The 23,313-nt window shown below is 56.5% G+C and overlaps 3 long non-coding RNA genes across 4 annotated transcripts; all 3 read left to right on the top strand.

Moving 5' to 3' along the window:
- The first annotated feature begins 2,417 nt into the window (after positions 1-2,417).
- LOC137452894 (uncharacterized) lies at positions 2,418-7,716 on the top strand. The gene is made up of 5 exons (XR_010990197.1): positions 2,418-2,643; positions 2,737-2,815; positions 3,831-4,201; positions 4,801-4,902; positions 7,132-7,716. It is a non-coding gene; the product is annotated as an uncharacterized lncRNA (long non-coding RNA).
- Positions 7,717-9,473: 1,757 nt separating this feature from the next.
- Positions 9,474-17,163, top strand: LOC137452823 (uncharacterized). Of its 2 annotated transcripts, XR_010990169.1 has the most exons (5): positions 11,630-11,855; positions 11,949-12,027; positions 13,043-13,413; positions 14,013-14,114; positions 16,344-17,163. It is a non-coding gene; the product is annotated as an uncharacterized lncRNA (long non-coding RNA). The 2 variants fall into 2 exon arrangements; XR_010990170.1 differs by lacking the exons at positions 11,630-11,855; positions 11,949-12,027 and adding an exon at positions 9,474-9,563.
- Positions 17,164-20,904: 3,741 nt separating this feature from the next.
- On the top strand, positions 20,905-22,752 carry LOC137452824 (uncharacterized). Its single transcript, XR_010990171.1, has 3 exons — positions 20,905-21,130; positions 21,224-21,302; positions 22,318-22,752. It is a non-coding gene; the product is annotated as an uncharacterized lncRNA (long non-coding RNA).
- Positions 22,753-23,313: the final 561 nt, after the last annotated feature.

Raw genomic sequence — 23,313 nt, forward strand, 5'->3', positions numbered from 1 at the left:
CCTCCAGCGTGGCACCGCCCCCCTCCAGCGTGGCACCGCCCCCCTCCAGCGTGGCACCGCCCCCCTCCAGCGTGGCACCGCCCCCCTCCAGCGTGGCACCGCCCCCCTCCAGCGTGGCACCGCCCCCCCCGCGTGGCACCGCCCCCCCGCGTGGCACCGCCCCCCCCAGCGTGGCACCGCCCCCCCAGCGTGGCACCGCCCCCGCCCAGCGTGTCACCGCCCCCCTCCAGCGTGTCACCGCCCCCCAGCCTGAACCCCAACCCCCAGCATGGCACCGCCCTCAACAACATGGCGCCAGATGCTTTCAGGGTTGTGGCTGGTAGAGGTTGCAGCTCTTCTGCTGTGTCCCAGGTCAGTGCCAGTCTCTGCTGCTTTGTGGGGTTTCTCTATAGCAGCCGCTGGAGGTGCGCGGGGCTTGGGGGGGTGGCCACCGGCGGGGCAGCGCGGGGCTTTTGGGGTGGGGGGGGGGGGGGGCGTGTCCGGGCTTGACCGGTGGGGCTCTGCGGGGGTGGCGGCTGCTGCCTCAACCGTACCCAGAGGCCCCGTGGGAGCTCAATGCTGCCACCCTGTGTGTAATGGCCGGCAGTGCAGCCGTGCCGCGGCGTGTGCCGCCCCGGGGGAGCTCAATGCTGCCACCCGGTGTGTAATGGCCGGCAGTGCAGCCGTACCGCGGCGTATAGCGCCCCGTGGGAGCTCAGTGCTCAACCCTGTGTGTAAGGGCCGCAGTGCAGCCGTGCCGCGGCGTGTGCCGCCCCGTGGGAGCTAATTTCTGCAGCCTAACTGCGCCGAATGCTCGAAAATTCTTAAGGGAAGAGCGGAGAGCGGAGAGCTTGACTCGAGTGTCGCTATGGATCCGGCGCCTGCGCCCTAGCCCGGCTCTGCTGGCGCCACAGGGGCAGCGTCCCGGTGGTCGCTATGGATCCGGCGCCCGCGCCCTAGCCCGGCTCTGCTGGCGCCAGAGGGGCAGCGTCCCGGTGGTCGCTATGGATCCGGCGCCTGCGCCCTAGCCCGGCTCTGCTCGCGCCAGGGGGGCAGCGTCCCGGTGGTCGCTATGGAAAAAAAATCCATCTGAAAAAAGAAGTAGCAGAGAAGGAAAGCTGAAGCTGCAAAGATTGCAGTCCCCTCAGTTCTGGTTGTAGCCGGGTGGGGGTTGGTCTCTTCTCCCAGGCAAGCAGCACCAGAACAAGAGGACACAGTCTCAAGCTGTGCCAGGGGAGGTTTAGGCTGGATGTTAGGAAGAGGCTTACAGCTTGGCCAAAGACTCTTCCGATCCCTGTCTTCTGGTCGTGACCAGCAGCGTGCACGGGTGGCCAAGAAGGCCACTGGCAACCTGGCCAATATCAGGATCAGAGTGGCCAGCAGGAGCAGGGAGGTCATTCTGCCCCTGCACTTGGCACTGGTTAGGGCACACCTTGAGTCCCGTGTCCAGTTCTGGGCCCCTCCGTTTAAGCAAGACGTTGAGTTGCTGGAAGGTGTCCGGAGAAGGGCAACAAAGCTGGGGAGGGGTTTGGAGCACAGGCCTGTGAGGAGAGGCTGAGGGAGCTGGGGTTGCTTAGCCTGGAGAAGAGGAGGCTCAGGGGAGACCTTCTTGCTTTCTACGGCTCCCTGAAGGGAGGTTGTAGCCAGGTGGGGGTTGGTCTCTTCTTCCAGGCAAGCAGCACCAGAACAAGAGGACACAGTGTCAAGCTGTGCCAGGGGAGGTTTAGGCTAGAGGTTAGGAAGAGGTTCTGCACAGAGAGAGTGATTGCCCATTGGAATGGGCTGCCCAGGGAGGTGGTGGAGTCACCATCTTTGGAGGTGTTCAGGAGGAGACTGGATAGGGTGCTTGGTTGCATGGTTTAGTTGATTAGGTGGTGTTGGATGATAGCTTGGACACGATGATCTTGAAGGTCTCTTCCAACCTGGTCCATTCCATCCCATTCCAATCAACTAAACCATGGCACTGAGTGCCTCATCCAGTCTCTTTCTAAACACTCCCAGTGATGGTGACTCCACCACCTCCCTGGGCAGCACATTCCAAAGGCCAATCTCTCTTTCAACCTGCTCTATTCTATTCTATGAAGACCTTCTTCCTAACATCCTGGTTTCATTGGTGAGAGCAACAGACTTGGTTGCTGCCACCCGCTGCTAAGGGGTCTGAGTGGCCCCCAAATGGGGTTTGGAGGCAGGTAAAGGTTTCTTTTGGCGTGTGAAGGGGTTTTGTGGGCATCTAGAAGGGGTGTGGAGCCCCCTGAAAGGGTCTGGGATAGTGTCAGGGGGTTCTGGGCTGGTCTACCAGCGGGTCTGGGGACATTAGAAGCGTCTGGGGGTACCTAAAATGGAGCTGGGCGTATGAGATGGGGGGTTTGGGTGCCTCCAAAGGGGTTTTGTGGGCATCTAAGTTGGGGAATCTGGGGGGGTCCTGAAGGAGTTGGGGGGTTCTCGTCAAGCTATGAGCAGACACACAGAGAGATGTTAACGGACTTTCTTTGATCATTCCAGGTCTGGTGTGCTGGGACTGGCAGGATCTTCCTGAGCTGTCCATGTACAGTTTCTGTCGACACCCTTCAGCTCGTACATCCGGTTTGCTGACAGAGGGTGTGGGGTTTGTGGGGCCCGGCAGCGAGAGCTTTCCAAAGAGGAGCTCTTCAGGGCAGCTCCAAGGTTAGGTTTGGATTCTCCTGGAGTCGCACACAGAACGACTCTCACGATTCCAGTGGTCTAATTTCATAGCTGCATTTTCATCTCTCTGCCTAGGTGACAGGACGACCTCACTAATGAAGAGAGATAGCCTGAGCTCTGCAGGAACCTTGAACCCAAGCAGCCAGTGCCTTCTGTGAGTACAAGCTGTCCTTGCTCAACGTGGAAGTAGTTGAGAGCTGAAGCCAGACCACACCGTAATTCCCTCAGCTTCCTCTTCTGCAGATTAAACAGTCCCAGTTCCCTCAGCCACTCCTCATAAGACTTGTTATCCAGACCCCTCACCAGCTTTGTGGCCCTTCTCTGGACTCACTCTCTCACAAGGGGTGTCCTGGGGAACACCACTTGTGCCCGGCCGGCCACCGGCTGGGTTTAACTCTGTTCCCCACCGCTCTTGGGGCCTGGCCATCCATCCTGTTCTGCTGTCCAGCAGTCCCTTTGAAAAAAAATCCATCTGAAAAAAGAAGTAGCAGAGAAGGAAAGCTGAAGCTGCAAAGACTGCAGTCCCCTCAGTTCTGGTTGTAGCCAGGTGGGGGTTGGTCTCTTCTCCCAGGCAAGCAGCACCAGAGCAAGAGGACACAGTCTCAAGCTGTGCCAGGGGAGGTTTAGGCTGGATGTTAGGAAGAAGGTCTTCATAGAATAGAATAGAGCAGGTTGAAAGAGAGATTGGCCTTTGGAATGTGCTGCTCAGTGAGGTGGTGCCCAGGGAGTCACCATCACTGGAAGTGTTTAGAAAGAGACTGGATGAGGCACTCAGTGCCATGGTTTAGTTGATTAGATGGTGTTGGAATGGAATGGTATGGAATGGAACGGAATAGAAAAGAATAGACCAGACCGAGTTGGAAGAGACCTTCAAGATCATCGTGTCCAACCTATCATCCAACACCACCTAATCAACTAAACCATGCAACCAAGCACCCTATCCAGTCTCCTCCTGAACACCTCCAAAGATGGTGACTCCACCACCTCCCTGGGCAGCCCATTCCAATGGGCCATCACTCTCTCTGTGCAGAACCTCTTCCTAACCTCTAGCCTAAACCTCCCCTGGTGCAGCCTGAGACTGTGTCCTCTTGCTGGGCCCGGTGATGATCAAAGTTCTTTTCCAACCTGCTTACTCCTGTTTGGGTTTATTCTCCTGTATGAATTGTCAGTTCAAAGCACTCGAGAGAAATGATGTGATGGCTGTGCTGCAAAGCATCAGACTGGGGACCGAAAGACAACCTCCTGTGGATCGATGTACCGGGATATTCCAGGAACCTCTGTGCTGCCATAGACCTGGACTTAAACTCATTCCAGATGCCGCGGTGTGTTCCACATGACAATCGCACTCGGCACGTGAAGAGTGGCCAAGAGACTTCCCTTGTTTCCTTTGTGGAAGGCTTTTGTTTGTCCCCCGGCCCCGGGGGCCGTGTTCCTCTCGGGCAGGCTGCGGACGAGGCTGCCCTCGGCAGCAGGCGTGCCGCAAGCGGAGCGGCGAAGCTGTGTTCCTGGCAGTTCTCTCTCCGCCTGGATCAGGACAAAGGTACCGGCTGACAAGGACTTGCACTGACACAGGGTCAGAGAGCTGAGAGCACCAAAGGGTTTAATTGGTGAGAGCAACAGACTTGGTTGCTGCCACCCGCTGCTAAGGGGTCTGAGTGGGCCCCAAATGGGGTTTGGAGGCAGGTAAAGGTTTCTTTTGGCGTGTGAAGGGGTTTTGTGGGCATCTAGAAGGGGTGTGGAGCCCCCGAAAGGGTCTGGGATAGTGTCAGGGGGTTCTGGGCTGGTCCACCAGCGGGTCTGGGGGCATTAGAAGCGTCTGGGGGTACCTAAAACGGAGCTGGGCGTATGAGATGGGGGGTTTGGGTGCCTCCAAAGGGGTTTTGTGGGCATCTAAGTTGGGGAATCTGTGGGGGTCCTGAAGGAGTTGGGGGGTTCTCAGTGAGGTTTTGGAGTCTCTGTGGAGTGCCTGCAGTCTCCTGGAGTGCCTGTGCTTGAAACCCCCCAGAGGCCGCGCAGAGTGGTGCTCACAGTAGCTCTGCAAGCCTGCCATGGGCTCAGGAGGCTGTGCAGCGGTTAAACCTTTTCTTTTGCTCAAGCACAATCTTTCTGAATTCTTTTCTTGGATTTTTTTTTTCCCAGGGTGATGTGAAACTGTCTGATTTTGGGCTAAGCACAGCTGTTCAGAAGTCTCAGAGACCTGAGCTCTACAGGAACCTTGAACCCAAGCAGCCAGTGCCTTCTGTGAGTACAAGCTGTCCTTGTTCAACGTGGAAGTAGTTGAGAGCTGAAGCCAGACCACACCATAATTCCCTTAGCTTCCTCTTCTGCAGATTAAACAGTCCCAGTTCCTTCAGCCACTCCTCATAAGACTTGTTATCCAGACCCCTCACCAGCTTTGTGGCCCTTCTCTGGACTCACTCTCTCACAAGGGGTGTCCTGGGGAACACCACTTGTGCCCGGCCGGCCACCGGCTGGGTTTAACTCTGTTCCCCACCGCTCTTGGGGCCTGGCCATCCATCCTGTTCTGCTGTCCAGCAGTCCCTTTGAAAAAAAATCCATCTGAAAAAAGAAGTAGCAGAGAAGGAAAGCTGAAGCTGCAAAGACTGCAGTCCCCTCAGTTCTTGTGGTACCCTCTGTGAGATCCTAAGCCACCTGAACTGAGCCGGTCAGGCAGCCAAGTTAGTGCAGCAGTGTCTTCTGGAGAGTTGATAGGAGCCAGTTCTGTGGGGTTTGTTGAAGTGAGTGGCCAGTCGTTCTACATGAACAATTGTCTTAGTGCTAGCAAGCAGGAGGCTCTGAAGTGTGGTACTTTGAGAGCTCCATTCATACTTGCCCTTCAGGAGGAGCCAGCTCTTTCATTGAAGGATCTTCCTGAGCTGTCCAAGTACAATTTCTGTTGACACTTTTCAGCTCTTACATCCAGGTTGCTGACAGAGGATGTTGGGTTTGTGGGCCCTGGCAGCGACAGTTTTCCAAAGAGGAGCTCTAAGGCCAGCTGCAAGGTTAGGTTTGGATTCTCCAGGGGTGCCTGTGCTTGAAAGCCCCCCAGAGGCCGTGCAGAGTGGTGCTCGCAGTAGCTCTGTGCAAGTCTGCCATGGGCTCAGGAGGCCAGTATCTAGAGAGAGGGAGAGGGAAGGACAGTGACACTTCTAAGACAGTTTTAAAGAAATAATTATGAGAAGAGGCAAATTAATTCTGGGGACTCATGTGATATATCTGTTTAAGAGAAAAAAAAATGAAGGAGGTTTCTGACCATAACCAGGCTGACAAAGCACAGTAATGTGGTTTCCTATGGGATTCAACTCCTCCTGCATTGCACAGGACACTTCAACAGCTGTCCTGACAAGCTCTAAGTAATGAACTTAATCCACCCTGTGCAAGCAATGGGGCAAAAGATTACAAAATCCATGTATGCAATTGAGATGTGTTACATTGGGACGCCCAGGATACACCTCATCGAGCTCTCCTAGTGTTTAGACGCAAGATGGAAGAAGGAAGGGGGAAGACAGAGCAGAAGGTATATTTAAATATGAAACTCCTAGGCTGAAAGAAAAGAAAAACATTTTAAAGAGCACTCAGTGAGACTCTGTCACCAGCATAGCTAATCACAGAATCACTGAGTGTTAGGGGTTGGAAGGGACCCCAAAATAGCATCCGGTCCAACCCCTGTGCCAGTGCAAGATCACCTGGGGCAGGTTTTGAATGTCTCCAGAGACTCCACTAACTCTCTGGGCAGCCTGCTCCAGGGCTCTGGCACACACAGTGAAAAGGTTTTCCCTTCTGTTCCTGTGGAACTTCCTCCTTTTATTCGTCGGACACAGCGAAGCCGCTGGGTCGTGTTGCTGCGGCAAGGTGACCCACCCTGTAGTTCAGGGCCTGGGTCTCTGCCTTCATGGCAGCCTGTTCCCTTGGCACCCTGTCAGCTTAACAGCCCTGTACTTGGGGTCTGTGTGACGAGTTGTGGAGCCCTCCATTCCCCCTTCTGTCCCCAGCAGCAGCCCAAGGTCCCTGTAAGCAGGGCTGGGGAGGCTGCTTTAGGCAGCTAACAGGAACCAACCTTGCCTGGCCCTTAGGGGGCTGAGGTCAGTCCCTGGGCTCCTGAAGAGGTGGTGTTGCGCTGCTGCCAGGAGGGCCGACCCGTAGGTGGGGCACGGGCCAGAGCCTGTGGCTCTCTGTGGGGCTTTTTGGGAGTGCTGCTGAGGCCTCACTCTGTCCTGTTGGCATCCTTTGTCAGGGTAGCCAGATCCTAGGCCTGATGTCTATCGTTAGCTCAATTGCAGAATTTCCTCGTCTGCTGTTCCTGTCCGTAAATTTTTGCCAGTGCTTCTGTAATAAAAAGGTTTTTATTTCTCCTGTAACTTGCAAGCTGGTGACCTCCTGAGGAGCACCACTGTGTTGTTCACAAAGTTCTTTGCTGTTGCAAAGCTGGGAGAAGTGTGAGGTTCAGCTGATGAAGTTTCTCTCTTTTAGAAGTGTCTGCTCAGCCGTCCTCTTCCTGGATCTCGGAGCTTTGTCTCTCCCTGTTTGCGGTGCCCCGACAAGGACTTGTGCCGACACATCCTCGGGAAGCTGAAACCACCAAAGGGTTTAATGGGTTTGAGACAAAATTCACCCAACTCATTCTGCGGTGGTGTACGGGAAAGAGTCGGTAGGGGAAGCCGCAGGACAGCCTGCAGCAAAGCTCAGGACTTGTTCCCTCGCCTCTTCCTTCTGCGCGTGTCCTCGTCGGCCGCCTGTAAGCGAGACGCTTCGCCAGCTGGCTTGTTTGAATTCAGTAAAGTTATGGCATGGAAGTTATCTGGTAGGAGTCGTTGCTAAACAGATGTAGTTGAAGCTTTGTATCTTCCGTTCTCTCTACTAGTTATTCTAATCTTGCCCTGTTGGTTTAGCCCATCAGTTTTCATGTTCTCTTCATCTATTAGTAGCAGAAGAAAGGGCCCCTTGATTCCAGTATTTCTTGCTGTAGTTCAGAGGTAGAGTTGGCTTTCCCTCTGACCTTTTATACTTTGTGTTAAGTGGAACCCAAAACTGAATAGGATACTTTGTGTAAAGCTTGAGCAGCCCTTAACTTTCGAATTATTATACTGCATGCACTACTGCTTTGCAACATTCACAGGACTGTGGTGGTGTCAGACAGTTCACTTGCATTTAGCTCCTCAGGGGCCAGGCCTTCCTTTGGGCTGATAGTCTTGGCCAAAGCTGCAATGTTCAGTCCTTGCTGTGAAAGGCAGGAGGTGCTGGCTGGGCAGTTTGCTTTATTTTGTGCCTTTCTGGGGGCGAATCAAAGGGAGTGGGGGGATTGTGGGTGGGCTGGTTCTGCCACGTGGGGCAGGGGGCTGCTGCAGCAGAGGAGCAGGTGAGCGAGGGCTGGGGGCCCCCCCCCTAAAGTGCTGAAAATTCTCCGAGGGCACCACACTATCTTTAAAAGTGTAAGTACTGGGGTGAGGCGAGGCGGAGGCAAACCTCTGGTTTGCAGCTGGAGAGGGAGGGCTTGGAGTGACTGGTGCGTAAGAAAGCTTTGGAAACGACCCCTGTCTGCCCTCTCTGCTTCTAAAAGGCTTTTAGCATTGGAAAATAAAACCCACGTGGGGGCCCGGCTGCTGCCCACGCCCAGGGAGGTGCTCAGTGCTGCCACCCGGTGTGTAACGGCCGGCAGTGCAGCCGTGCCGTGGCGTGTGTCGCCCCGGGGGAGCTCAATGCTGCCACCCGGTGTGTACTGGCCGGCAGTGCAGCCGTGCCGCGGCGTGTGCCGCCCCGGGGGAGCTAATTTCTGCAGCCTAACTGCGCTGAATGCTCGAAAATTCTTAGGGGGAGAGCGGAGAGATTGACTCGAGCGTCGCTATGGATCCGGCGCCTGCGCCCTAGCCCGGATCTGCTTCCCAGTCGCTTCCAGTTCTCTGCCAGTCCTTTGGTGGGGGGAAACTGTTGGGACCGGGAGGGCACCGGGAGGAGGCCATTACTGTGTAGTTTGGTAATACCGACGGCTGCAGCTGGTGCTGAGCTAAACAGAATGATCACAGAAGGCTTTTGCTCTGAAGCCAGAGCTGCCTGCTGGCGGAACGAACGTTTTTCTGACAGCTCTTGGAGGAACATTTCTGTACAGGTGTTCCCCAGGGCTCCTCAGCTGCTCAGAACTCAACGTGTTGTCTTGGAGGGGAATAAAACCCAATGGAAAGCTGAGAGTGAGGTGACAACGCAGGCACCGCCCCCCCAGCGTGTCACCGCCCCCCCAGCGTGTCACCGCCCCCCCAGCGTGTCACCGCCCCCCCAGCGTGTCACCGCCCCCCCTCCAGCGTGTCACCGCCCCCCTCCAGCGTGTCACCGCCCCCCCAGCGTGTCACCGCCCCCCCCAGCGTGTCACCGCCCCCCCCAGCGTGTCACCGCCCCCCCTCCAGCGTGTCACCGCCCCCCCCAGCGTGTCACCGCCCCCCCAGCGTGTCACCGCCCCCCCAGCGTGTCACCGCCCCCCCCTCCAGCGTGTCACCGCCCCCCCTCCAGCGTGTCACCGCCCCCCTCCAGCGTGTCACCGCCCCCCTACAGCGTGTCACCGCCCCCCCAGCGTGTCACCGCCCCCCTCCAGCGTGTCACCGCCCCCCTCCAGCGTGTCACCGCCCCCCTCCAGCGTGTCACCGCCCCCCTCCAGCGTGTCACCGCCCCCCTCCAGCGTGTCACCGCCCCCCCGCGTGGCACCGCCCCCCCCGCGTGGCACCGCCCCCCCAGCGTGGCACCGCCCTCCCAGCGTGGCACCGCCCCCCTCCAGCGTGTCACCGCCCCCCTCCAGCGTGTCACCGCCCCCCAGCCTGAACCCCACCCCCCAGCATGGCACCGCCCTCAACAACATGGCGCCAGATGCTTTCAGGGTTGTGGCTGGTAGAGGTTGCAGCTCTTCTGCTGTGTCCCAGGTCAGTGCCAGTCTCTGCTGCTTTGTGGGGTTTCTCTATAGCAGCCGCTGGAGGTGCGCGGGGCTTGGGGGGGTGGCCACCGGCGGGGCAGCGCGGGGCTTTTGGGGTGGGGGGGGGGGGGGGCGTGTCCGGGCTTGACCGGTGGGGCTCTGCGGGGGTGGCGGCTGCTGCCTCAACCGTACCCAGAGGCCCCGTGGGAGCTCAATGCTGCCACCCTGTGTGTAATGGCCGGCAGTGCAGCCGTGCCGCGGCGTGTGCCGCCCCGGGGGAGCTCAATGCTGCCACCCGGTGTGTAATGGCCGGCAGTGCAGCCGTACCGCGGCGTATAGCGCCCCGTGGGAGCTCAGTGCTCAACCCTGTGTGTAAGGGCCGCAGTGCAGCCGTGCCGCGGCGTGTGCCGCCCCGTGGGAGCTAATTTCTGCAGCCTAACTGCGCCGAATGCTCGAAAATTCTTAAGGGAAGAGCGGAGAGCGGAGAGCTTGACTCGAGTGTCGCTATGGATCCGGCGCCTGCGCCCTAGCCCGGCTCTGCTGGCGCCACAGGGGCAGCGTCCCGGTGGTCGCTATGGATCCGGCGCCCGCGCCCTAGCCCGGCTCTGCTGGCGCCAGAGGGGCAGCGTCCCGGTGGTCGCTATGGATCCGGCGCCTGCGCCCTAGCCCGGCTCTGCTCGCGCCAGGGGGGCAGCGTCCCGGTGGTCGCTATGGAAAAAAAATCCATCTGAAAAAAGAAGTAGCAGAGAAGGAAAGCTGAAGCTGCAAAGATTGCAGTCCCCTCAGTTCTGGTTGTAGCCGGGTGGGGGTTGGTCTCTTCTCCCAGGCAAGCAGCACCAGAACAAGAGGACACAGTCTCAAGCTGTGCCAGGGGAGGTTTAGGCTGGATGTTAGGAAGAGGCTTACAGCTTGGCCAAAGACTCTTCCGATCCCTGTCTTCTGGTCGTGACCAGCAGCGTGCACGGGTGGCCAAGAAGGCCACTGGCAACCTGGCCAATATCAGGATCAGAGTGGCCAGCAGGAGCAGGGAGGTCATTCTGCCCCTGCACTTGGCACTGGTTAGGGCACACCTTGAGTCCCGTGTCCAGTTCTGGGCCCCTCCGTTTAAGCAAGACGTTGAGTTGCTGGAAGGTGTCCGGAGAAGGGCAACAAAGCTGGGGAGGGGTTTGGAGCACAGGCCTGTGAGGAGAGGCTGAGGGAGCTGGGGTTGCTTAGCCTGGAGAAGAGGAGGCTCAGGGGAGACCTTCTTGCTTTCTACGGCTCCCTGAAGGGAGGTTGTAGCCAGGTGGGGGTTGGTCTCTTCTTCCAGGCAAGCAGCACCAGAACAAGAGGACACAGTGTCAAGCTGTGCCAGGGGAGGTTTAGGCTAGAGGTTAGGAAGAGGTTCTGCACAGAGAGAGTGATTGCCCATTGGAATGGGCTGCCCAGGGAGGTGGTGGAGTCACCATCTTTGGAGGTGTTCAGGAGGAGACTGGATAGGGTGCTTGGTTGCATGGTTTAGTTGATTAGGTGGTGTTGGATGATAGCTTGGACACGATGATCTTGAAGGTCTCTTCCAACCTGGTCCATTCCATCCCATTCCAATCAACTAAACCATGGCACTGAGTGCCTCATCCAGTCTCTTTCTAAACACTCCCAGTGATGGTGACTCCACCACCTCCCTGGGCAGCACATTCCAAAGGCCAATCTCTCTTTCAACCTGCTCTATTCTATTCTATGAAGACCTTCTTCCTAACATCCTGGTTTCATTGGTGAGAGCAACAGACTTGGTTGCTGCCACCCGCTGCTAAGGGGTCTGAGTGGCCCCCAAATGGGGTTTGGAGGCAGGTAAAGGTTTCTTTTGGCGTGTGAAGGGGTTTTGTGGGCATCTAGAAGGGGTGTGGAGCCCCCTGAAAGGGTCTGGGATAGTGTCAGGGGGTTCTGGGCTGGTCTACCAGCGGGTCTGGGGACATTAGAAGCGTCTGGGGGTACCTAAAATGGAGCTGGGCGTATGAGATGGGGGGTTTGGGTGCCTCCAAAGGGGTTTTGTGGGCATCTAAGTTGGGGAATCTGGGGGGGTCCTGAAGGAGTTGGGGGGTTCTCGTCAAGCTATGAGCAGACACACAGAGAGATGTTAACGGACTTTCTTTGATCATTCCAGGTCTGGTGTGCTGGGACTGGCAGGATCTTCCTGAGCTGTCCATGTACAGTTTCTGTCGACACCCTTCAGCTCGTACATCCGGTTTGCTGACAGAGGGTGTGGGGTTTGTGGGGCCCGGCAGCGAGAGCTTTCCAAAGAGGAGCTCTTCAGGGCAGCTCCAAGGTTAGGTTTGGATTCTCCTGGAGTCGCACACAGAACGACTCTCACGATTCCAGTGGTCTAATTTCATAGCTGCATTTTCATCTCTCTGCCTAGGTGACAGGACGACCTCACTAATGAAGAGAGATAGCCTGAGCTCTGCAGGAACCTTGAACCCAAGCAGCCAGTGCCTTCTGTGAGTACAAGCTGTCCTTGCTCAACGTGGAAGTAGTTGAGAGCTGAAGCCAGACCACACCGTAATTCCCTCAGCTTCCTCTTCTGCAGATTAAACAGTCCCAGTTCCCTCAGCCACTCCTCATAAGACTTGTTATCCAGACCCCTCACCAGCTTTGTGGCCCTTCTCTGGACTCACTCTCTCACAAGGGGTGTCCTGGGGAACACCACTTGTGCCCGGCCGGCCACCGGCTGGGTTTAACTCTGTTCCCCACCGCTCTTGGGGCCTGGCCATCCATCCTGTTCTGCTGTCCAGCAGTCCCTTTGAAAAAAAATCCATCTGAAAAAAGAAGTAGCAGAGAAGGAAAGCTGAAGCTGCAAAGACTGCAGTCCCCTCAGTTCTGGTTGTAGCCAGGTGGGGGTTGGTCTCTTCTCCCAGGCAAGCAGCACCAGAGCAAGAGGACACAGTCTCAAGCTGTGCCAGGGGAGGTTTAGGCTGGATGTTAGGAAGAAGGTCTTCATAGAATAGAATAGAGCAGGTTGAAAGAGAGATTGGCCTTTGGAATGTGCTGCTCAGTGAGGTGGTGCCCAGGGAGTCACCATCACTGGAAGTGTTTAGAAAGAGACTGGATGAGGCACTCAGTGCCATGGTTTAGTTGATTAGATGGTGTTGGAATGGAATGGTATGGAATGGAACGGAATAGAAAAGAATAGACCAGACCGAGTTGGAAGAGACCTTCAAGATCATCGTGTCCAACCTATCATCCAACACCACCTAATCAACTAAACCATGCAACCAAGCACCCTATCCAGTCTCCTCCTGAACACCTCCAAAGATGGTGACTCCACCACCTCCCTGGGCAGCCCATTCCAATGGGCCATCACTCTCTCTGTGCAGAACCTCTTCCTAACCTCTAGCCTAAACCTCCCCTGGTGCAGCCTGAGACTGTGTCCTCTTGCTGGGCCCGGTGATGATCAAAGTTCTTTTCCAACCTGCTTACTCCTGTTTGGGTTTATTCTCCTGTATGAATTGTCAGTTCAAAGCACTCGAGAGAAATGATGTGATGGCTGTGCTGCAAAGCATCAGACTGGGGACCGAAAGACAACCTCCTGTGGATCGATGTACCGGGATATTCCAGGAACCTCTGTGCTGCCATAGACCTGGACTTAAACTCATTCCAGATGCCGCGGTGTGTTCCACATGACAATCGCACTCGGCACGTGAAGAGTGGCCAAGAGACTTCCCTTGTTTCCTTTGTGGAAGGCTTTTGTTTGTCCCCCGGCCCCGGGGGCCGTGTTCCTCTCGGGCAGGCTGCGGACGAGGCTGCCCTCGGCAGCAGGCGTGCCGCAAGCGGAGCGGCGAAGCTGTGTTCCTGGCAGTTCTCTCTCCGCCTGGATCAGGACAAAGGTACCGGCTGACAAGGACTTGCACTGACACAGGGTCAGAGAGCTGAGAGCACCAAAGGGTTTAATTGGTGAGAGCAACAGACTTGGTTGCTGCCACCCGCTGCTAAGGGGTCTGAGTGGGCCCCAAATGGGGTTTGGAGGCAGGTAAAGGTTTCTTTTGGCGTGTGAAGGGGTTTTGTGGGCATCTAGAAGGGGTGTGGAGCCCCCGAAAGGGTCTGGGATAGTGTCAGGGGGTTCTGGGCTGGTCCACCAGCGGGTCTGGGGGCATTAGAAGCGTCTGGGGGTACCTAAAACGGAGCTGGGCGTATGAGATGGGGGGTTTGGGTGCCTCCAAAGGGGTTTTGTGGGCATCTAAGTTGGGGAATCTGTGGGGGTCCTGAAGGAGTTGGGGGGTTCTCAGTGAGGTTTTGGAGTCTCTGTGGAGTGCCTGCAGTCTCCTGGAGTGCCTGTGCTTGAAACCCCCCAGAGGCCGCGCAGAGTGGTGCTCACAGTAGCTCTGCAAGCCTGCCATGGGCTCAGGAGGCTGTGCAGCGGTTAAACCTTTTCTTTTGCTCAAGCACAATCTTTCTGAATTCTTTTCTTGGATTTTTTTTTTCCCAGGGTGATGTGAAACTGTCTGATTTTGGGCTAAGCACAGCTGTTCAGAAGTCTCAGAGACCTGAGCTCTACAGGAACCTTGAACCCAAGCAGCCAGTGCCTTCTGTGAGTACAAGCTGTCCTTGTTCAACGTGGAAGTAGTTGAGAGCTGAAGCCAGACCACACCATAATTCCCTTAGCTTCCTCTTCTGCAGATTAAACAGTCCCAGTTCCTTCAGCCACTCCTCATAAGACTTGTTATCCAGACCCCTCACCAGCTTTGTGGCCCTTCTCTGGACTCACTCTCTCACAAGGGGTGTCCTGGGGAACACCACTTGTGCCCGGCCGGCCACCGGCTGGGTTTAACTCTGTTCCCCACCGCTCTTGGGGCCTGGCCATCCATCCTGTTCTGCTGTCCAGCAGTCCCTTTGAAAAAAAATCCATCTGAAAAAAGAAGTAGCAGAGAAGGAAAGCTGAAGCTGCAAAGACTGCAGTCCCCTCAGTTCTTGTGGTACCCTCTGTGAGATCCTAAGCCACCTGAACTGAGCCGGTCAGGCAGCCAAGCTAGTGCAGCAGTGTCTTCTGGAGAGTTGATAGGAGCCAGTTCTGTGGGGTTTGTTGAAGTGAGTGGCCAGTCGTTCTACATGAACAATTGTCTTAGTGCTAGCAAGCAGGAGGCTCTGAAGTGTGGTACTTTGAGAGCTCCATTCATACTTGCCCTTCAGGAGGAGCCAGCTCTTTCATTGAAGGATCTTCCTGAGCTGTCCAAGTACAATTTCTGTTGACACTTTTCAGCTCTTACATCCAGGTTGCTGACAGAGGATGTTGGGTTTGTGGGCCCTGGCAGCGACAGTTTTCCAAAGAGGAGCTCTAAGGCCAGCTGCAAGGTTAGGTTTGGATTCTCCAGGGGTGCCTGTGCTTGAAAGCCCCCCAGAGGCCGTGCAGAGTGGTGCTCGCAGTAGCTCTGTGCAAGTCTGCCATGGGCTCAGGAGGCCAGTATCTAGAGAGAGGGAGAGGGAAGGACAGTGACACTTCTAAGACAGTTTTAAAGAAATAATTATGAGAAGAGGCAAATTAATTCTGGGGACTCATGTGATATATCTGTTTAAGAGAAAAAAAAATGAAGGAGGTTTCTGACCATAACCAGGCTGACAAAGCACAGTAATGTGGTTTCCTATGGGATTCAACTCCTCCTGCATTGCACAGGACACTTCAACAGCTGTCCTGACAAGCTCTAAGTAATGAACTTAATCCACCCTGTGCAAGCAATGGGGCAAAAGATTACAAAATCCATGTATGCAATTGAGATGTGTTACATTGGGACGCCCAGGATACACCTCATCGAGCTCTCCTAGTGTTTAGACGCAAGATGGAAGAAGGAAGGGGGAAGACAGAGCAGAAGGTATATTTAAATATGAAACTCCTAGGCTGAAAGAAAAGAAAAACATTTTAAAGAGCACTCAGTGAGACTCTGTCACCAGCATAGCTAATCACAGAATCACTGAGTGTTAGGGGTTGGAAGGGACCCCAAAATAGCATCCGGTCCAACCCCTGTGCCAGTGCAGGATCACCTGGGGCAGGTTTTGAATGTCTCCAGAGACTCCACTAACTCTCTGGGCAGCCTGCTCCAGGGCTCTGGCACACACAGTGAAAAGGTTTTCCCTTCTGTTCCTGTGGAACTTCCTCCTTTTATTCGTCGGACACAGCGAAGCCGCTGGGTCGTGTTGCTGCGGCAAGGTGACCCACCCTGTAGTTCAGGGCCTGGGTCTCTGCCTTCATGGCAGCCTGTTCCCTTGGCACCCTGTCAGCTTAACAGCCCTGTACTTGGGGTCTGTGTGACGAGTTGTGGAGCCCTCCATTCCCCCTTCTGTCCCCAGCAGCAGCCCAAGGTCCCTGTAAGCAGGGCTGGGGAGGCTGCTTTAGGCAGCTAACAGGAACCAACCTTGCCTGGCCCTTAGGGGGCTGAGGTCAGTCCCTGGGCTCCTGAAGAGGTGGTGTTGCGCTGCTGCCAGGAGGGCCGACCCGTAGGTGGGGCACGGGCCAGAGCCTGTGGCTCTCTGTGGGGCTTTTTGGGAGTGCTGCTGAGGCCTCACTCTGTCCTGTTGGCATCCTTTGTCAGGGTAGCCAGATCCTAGGCCCGATGTCTATCGTTAGCTCAATTGCAGAATTTCCTCGTCTGCTGTTCCTGTCCGTAAATTTTTGCCAGTGCTTCTGTAATAAAAAGGTTTTTATTTCTCCTGTAACTTGCAAGCTGGTGACCTCCTGAGGAGCACCACTGTGTTGTTCACAAAGTTCTTTGCTGTTGCAAAGCTGGGAGAAGTGTGAGGTTCAGCTGATGAAGTTTCTCTCTTTTAGAAGTGTCTGCTCAGCCGTCCTCTTCCTGGATCTCGGAGCTTTGTCTCTCCCTGTTTGCGGTGCCCCGACAAGGACTTGTGCCGACACATCCTCGGGAAGCTGAAACCACCAAAGGGTTTAATGGGTTTGAGACAAAATTCACCCAACTCATTCTGCGGTGGTGTACGGGAAAGAGTCGGTAGGGGAAGCCGCAGGACAGCCTGCAGCAAAGCTCAGGACTTGTTCCCTCGCCTCTTCCTTCTGCGCGTGTCCTCGTCGGCCGCCTGTAAGCGAGACGCTTCGCCAGCTGGCTTGTTTGAATTCAGTAAAGTTATGGCATGGAAGTTATCTGGTAGGAGTCGTTGCTAAACAGATGTAGTTGAAGCTTTGTATCTTCCGTTCTCTCTACTAGTTATTCTAATCTTGCCCTGTTGGTTTAGCCCATCAGTTTTCATGTTCTCTTCATCTATTAGTAGCAGAAGAAAGGGCCCCTTGATTCCAGTATTTCTTGCTGTAGTTCAGAGGTAGAGTTGGCTTTCCCTCTGACCTTTTATACTTTTACTTTGTGTTAAGTGGAACCCAAAACTGAATAGGATACTTTGTGTAAAGCTTGAGCAGCCCTTAACTTTCGAATTATTATACTGCATGCACTACTGCTTTGCAACATTCACAGGACTGTGGTGGTGTCAGACAGTTCACTTGCATTTAGCTCCTCAGGGGCCAGGCCTTCCTTTGGGCTGATAGTCTTGGCCAAAGCTGCAATGTTCAGTCCTTGCTGTGAAAGGCAGGAGGTGCTGGCTGGGCAGTTTGCTTTATTTTGTGCCTTTCTGGGGGCGAATCAAAGGGAGTGGGGGGATTGTGGGTGGGCTGGTTCTGCCACGTGGGGCAGGGGGCTGCTGCAGCAGAGGAGCAGGTGAGCGAGGGCTGGGGGCCCCCCCCTAAAGTGCTGAAAATTCTCCGAGGGCACCACACTATCTTTAAAAGTGTAAGTACTGGGGTGAGGCGAGGCGGAGGCAAACCTCTGGTTTGCAGCTGGAGAGGGAGGGCTTGGAGTGACTGGTGCGTAAGAAAGCTTTGGAAACGACCCCTGTCTGCCCTCTCTGCTTCTAAAAGGCTTTTAGCATTGGAAAATAAAACCCACGTGGGGGCCCGGCTGCTGCCCACGCCCAGGGAGGTGCTCAGTGCTGCCACCCGGTGTGTAACGGCCGGCAGTGCAGCCGTGCCGTGGCGTGTGTCGCCCCGGGGGAGCTCAATGCTGCCACCCGGTGTGTACTGGCCGGCAGTGCAGCCGTGCCGCGGCGTGTGCCGCCCCGGGGGAGCTAATTTCTGCAGCCTAACTGCGCTGAATGCTCGAAAATTCTTAGGGGGAGAGCGGAGAGATTGACTCGAGCGTCGCTATGGATCCGGCGCCTGCGCCCTAGCCCGGATCTGCTTCCCAGTCGCTTCCAGTTCTCTGCCAGTCCTTTGGTGGGGGGAAACTGTTGGGACCGGGAGGGCACCGGGAGGAGGCCATTACTGTGTAGTTTGGTAATACCGACGGCTGCAGCTGGTGCTGAGCTAAACAGAATGATCACAGAAGGCTTTTGCTCTGAAGCCAGAGCTGCCTGCTGGCGGAACGAACGTTTTTCTGACAGCTCTTGGAGGAACATTTCTGTACAGGTGTTCCCCAGGGCTCCTCAGCTGCTCAGAACTCAACGTGTTGTCTTGGAGGGGAATAAAACCCAATGGAAAGCTGAGAGTGAGGTGACAACGCAGGCACCGCCCCCCCAGCGTGTCACCGCCCCCCCAGCGTGTCACCGCCCCCCCAGCGTGTCACCGCCCCCCCAGCGTGTCACCGCCCCCCCCAGCGTGTCACCGCCCCCCCCAGCGTGTCACCGCCCCCCCTCCAGCGTGTCACCGCCCCCCTCCAGCGTGTCACCGCCCCCCCAGCGTGTCACCGCCCCCCCAGCGTGTCACCGCCCCCCCAGCGTGTCACCGCCCCCCCTCCAGCGTGTCACCGCCCCCCCAGCGTGTCACCGCCCCCCCAGCGTGTCACCGCCCCCCCTCCAGCGTGTCACCGCCCCCCCTCCAGCGTGTCACCGCCCCCCTCCAGCGTGTCACCGCCCCCCTACAGCGTGTCACCGCCCCCCCAGCGTGTCACCGCCCCCCTCCAGCGTGTCACCGCCCCCCTCCAGCGTGTCACCGCCCCCCTCCAGCGTGTCACCGCCCCCCTCCAGCGTGTCACCGCCCCCCTCCAGCGTGTCACCGCCCCCCTCCAGCGTGTCACCGCCCCCCCGCGTGGCACCGCCCCCCCGCGTGGCACCGCCCCCCCCCGCGTGGCACCGCCCCCCCAGCGTGGCACCGCCCTCCCAGCGTGGCACCGCCCCCCTCCAGCGTGTCACCGCCCCCCTCCAGCGTGTCACCGCCCCCCAGCCTGAACCCCACCCCCCAGCATGGCACCGCCCTCAACAACATGGCGCCAGATGCTTTCAGGGTTGTGGCTGGTAGAGGTTGCAGCTCTTCTGCTGTGTCCCAGGTCAGTGCCAGTCTCTGCTGCTTTGTGGGGTTTCTCTATAGCAGCCGCTGGAGGTGCGCGGGGCTTGGGGGGGTGGCCACCGGCGGGGCAGCGCGGGGCTTTTGGGGTGGGGGGGGGGGGGGGGCGTGTCCGGGCTTGACCGGTGGGGCTCTGCGGGGGTGGCGGCTGCTGCCTCAACCGTACCCAGAGGCCCCGTGGGAGCTCAATGCTGCCACCCTGTGTGTAATGGCCGGCAGTGCAGCCGTGCCGCGGCGTGTGCCGCCCCGGGGGAGCTCAATGCTGCCACCCGGTGTGTAATGGCCGGCAGTGCAGCCGTACCGCGGCGTATAGCGCCCCGTGGGAGCTCAGTGCTCAACCCTGTGTGTAAGGGCCGCAGTGCAGCCGTGCCGCGGCGTGTGCCGCCCCGTGGGAGCTAATTTCTGCAGCCTAACTGCGCCGAATGCTCGAAAATTCTTAAGGGAAGAGCGGAGAGCGGAGAGCTTGACTCGAGTGTCGCTATGGATCCGGCGCCTGCGCCCTAGCCCGGCTCTGCTGGCGCCACAGGGGCAGCGTCCCGGTGGTCGCTATGGATCCGGCGCCCGCGCCCTAGCCCGGCTCTGCTGGCGCCAGAGGGGCAGCGTCCCGGTGGTCGCTATGGATCCGGCGCCTGCGCCCTAGCCCGGCTCTGCTCGCGCCAGGGGGGCAGCGTCCCGGTGGTCGCTATGGAAAAAAAATCCATCTGAAAAAAGAAGTAGCAGAGAAGGAAAGCTGAAGCTGCAAAGATTGCAGTCCCCTCAGTTCTGGTTGTAGCCGGGTGGGGGTTGGTCTCTTCTCCCAGGCAAGCAGCACCAGAACAAGAGGACACAGTCTCAAGCTGTGCCAGGGGAGGTTTAGGCTGGATGTTAGGAAGAGGCTTACAGCTTGGCCAAAGACTCTTCCGATCCCTGTCTTCTGGTCGTGACCAGCAGCGTGCACGGGTGGCCAAGAAGGCCACTGGCAACCTGGCCAATATCAGGATCAGAGTGGCCAGCAGGAGCAGGGAGGTCATTCTGCCCCTGCACTTGGCACTGGTTAGGGCACACCTTGAGTCCCGTGTCCAGTTCTGGGCCCCTCCGTTTAAGCAAGACGTTGAGTTGCTGGAAGGTGTCCGGAGAAGGGCAACAAAGCTGGGGAGGGGTTTGGAGCACAGGCCTGTGAGGAGAGGCTGAGGGAGCTGGGGTTGCTTAGCCTGGAGAAGAGGAGGCTCAGGGGAGACCTTCTTGCTTTCTACGGCTCCCTGAAGGGAGGTTGTAGCCAGGTGGGGGTTGGTCTCTTCTTCCAGGCAAGCAGCACCAGAACAAGAGGACACAGTGTCAAGCTGTGCCAGGGGAGGTTTAGGCTAGAGGTTAGGAAGAGGTTCTGCACAGAGAGAGTGATTGCCCATTGGAATGGGCTGCCCAGGGAGGTGGTGGAGTCACCATCTTTGGAGGTGTTCAGGAGGAGACTGGATAGGGTGCTTGGTTGCATGGTTTAGTTGATTAGGTGGTGTTGGATGATAGCTTGGACACGATGATCTTGAAGGTCTCTTCCAACCTGGTCCATTCCATCCCATTCCAATCAACTAAACCATGGCACTGAGTGCCTCATCCAGTCTCTTTCTAAACACTCCCAGTGATGGTGACTCCACCACCTCCCTGGGCAGCACATTCCAAAGGCCAATCTCTCTTTCAACCTGCTCTATTCTATTCTATGAAGACCTTCTTCCTAACATCCTGGTTTCATTGGTGAGAGCAACAGACTTGGTTGCTGCCACCCGCTGCTAAGGGGTCTGAGTGGCCCCCAAATGGGGTTTGGAGGCAGGTAAAGGTTTCTTTTGGCGTGTGAAGGGGTTTTGTGGGCATCTAGAAGGGGTGTGGAGCCCCCTGAAAGGGTCTGGGATAGTGTCAGGGGGTTCTGGGCTGGTCTACCAGCGGGTCTGGGGACATTAGAAGCGTCTGGGGGTACCTAAAATGGAGCTGGGCGTATGAGATGGGGGGTTTGGGTGCCTCCAAAGGGGTTTTGTGGGCATCTAAGTTGGGGAATCTGGGGGGGTCCTGAAGGAGTTGGGGGGTTCTCGTCAAGCTATGAGCAGACACACAGAGAGATGTTAACGGACTTTCTTTGATCATTCCAGGTCTGGTGTGCTGGGACTGGCAGGATCTTCCTGAGCTGTCCATGTACAGTTTCTGTCGACACCCTTCAGCTCGTACATCCGGTTTGCTGACAGAGGGTGTGGGGTTTGTGGGGCCCGGCAGCGAGAGCTTTCCAAAGAGGAGCTCTTCAGGGCAGCTCCAAGGTTAGGTTTGGATTCTCCTGGAGTCGCACACAGAACGACTCTCACGATTCCAGTGGTCTAATTTCATAGCTGCATTTTCATCTCTCTGCCTAGGTGACAGGACGACCTCACTAATGAAGAGAGATAGCCTGAGCTCTGCAGGAACCTTGAACCCAAGCAGCCAGTGCCTTCTGTGAGTACAAGCTGTCCTTGCTCAACGTGGAAGTAGTTGAGAGCTGAAGCCAGACCACACCGTAATTCCCTCAGCTTCCTCTTCTGCAGATTAAACAGTCCCAGTTCCCTCAGCCACTCCTCATAAGACTTGTTATCCAGACCCCTCACCAGCTTTGTGGCCCTTCTCTGGACTCACTCTCTCACAAGGGGTGTCCTGGGGAACACCACTTGTGCCCGGCCGGCCACCGGCTGGGTTTAACTCTGTTCCCCACCGCTCTTGGGGCCTGGCCATCCATCCTGTTCTGCTGTCCAGCAGTCCCTTTGAAAAAAAATCCATCTGAAAAAAGAAGTAGCAGAGAAGGAAAGCTGAAGCTGCAAAGACTGCAGTCCCCTCAGTTCTGGTTGTAGCCAGGTGGGGGTTGGTCTCTTCTCCCAGGCAAGCAGCACCAGAGCAAGAGGACACAGTCTCAAGCTGTGCCAGGGGAGGTTTAGGCTGGATGTTAGGAAGAAGGTCTTCATAGAATAGAATAGAGCAGGTTGAAAGAGAGATTGGCCTTTGGAATGTGCTGCTCAGTGAGGTGGTGCCCAGGGAGTCACCATCACTGGAAGTGTTTAGAAAGAGACTGGATGAGGCACTCAGTGCCATGGTTTAGTTGATTAGATGGTGTTGGAATGGAATGGTATGGAATGGAACGGAATAGAAAAGAATAGACCAGACCGAGTTGGAAGAGACCTTCAAGATCATCGTGTCCAACCTATCATCCAACACCACCTAATCAACTAAACCATGCAACCAAGCACCCTATCCAGTCTCCTCCTGAACACCTCCAAAGATGGTGACTCCACCACCTCCCTGGGCAGCCCATTCCAATGGGCCATCACTCTCTCTGTGCAGAACCTCTTCCTAACCTCTAGCCTAAACCTCCCCTGGTGCAGCCTGAGACTGTGTCCTCTTGCTGGGCCCGGTGATGATCAAAGTTCTTTTCCAACCTGCTTACTCCTGTTTGGGTTTATTCTCCTGTATGAATTGTCAGTTCAAAGCACTCGAGAGAAATGATGTGATGGCTGTGCTGCAAAGCATCAGACTGGGGACCGAAAGACAACCTCCTGTGGATCGATGTACCGGGATATTCCAGGAACCTCTGTGCTGCCATAGACCTGGACTTAAACTCATTCCAGATGCCGCGGTGTGTTCCACATGACAATCGCACTCGGCACGTGAAGAGTGGCCAAGAGACTTCCCTTGTTTCCTTTGTGGAAGGCTTTTGTTTGTCCCCCGGCCCCGGGGGCCGTGTTCCTCTCGGGCAGGCTGCGGACGAGGCTGCCCTCGGCAGCAGGCGTGCCGCAAGCGGAGCGGCGAAGCTGTGTTCCTGGCAGTTCTCTCTCCGCCTGGATCAGGACAAAGGTACCGGCTGACAAGGACTTGCACTGACACAGGGTCAGAGAGCTGAGAGCACCAAAGGGTTTAATTGGTGAGAGCAACAGACTTGGTTGCTGCCACCCGCTGCTAAGGGGTCTGAGTGGGCCCCAAATGGGGTTTGGAGGCAGGTAAAGGTTTCTTTTGGCGTGTGAAGGGGTTTTGTGGGCATCTAGAAGGGGTGTGGAGCCCCCGAAAGGGTCTGGGATAGTGTCAGGGGGTTCTGGGCTGGTCCACCAGCGGGTCTGGGGGCATTAGAAGCGTCTGGGGGTACCTAAAACGGAGCTGGGCGTATGAGATGGGGGGTTTGGGTGCCTCCAAAGGGGTTTTGTGGGCATCTAAGTTGGGGAATCTGTGGGGGTCCTGAAGGAGTTGGGGGGTTCTCAGTGAGGTTTTGGAGTCTCTGTGGAGTGCCTGCAGTCTCCTGGAGTGCCTGTGCTTGAAACCCCCCAGAGGCCGCGCAGAGTGGTGCTCACAGTAGCTCTGCAAGCCTGCCATGGGCTCAGGAGGCTGTGCAGCGGTTAAACCTTTTCTTTTGCTCAAGCACAATCTTTCTGAATTCTTTTCTTGGATTTTTTTTTTCCCAGGGTGATGTGAAACTGTCTGATTTTGG

Source organism: Melanerpes formicivorus, unplaced genomic scaffold (genome assembly GCF_026170545.1).
Source record: "Melanerpes formicivorus ecotype bairdi unplaced genomic scaffold, bMelFor1.0.p_v2 SCAF_59, whole genome shotgun sequence".
In the NCBI taxonomy this organism is placed as follows: Eukaryota; Metazoa; Chordata; class Aves; order Piciformes; family Picidae; genus Melanerpes; species Melanerpes formicivorus.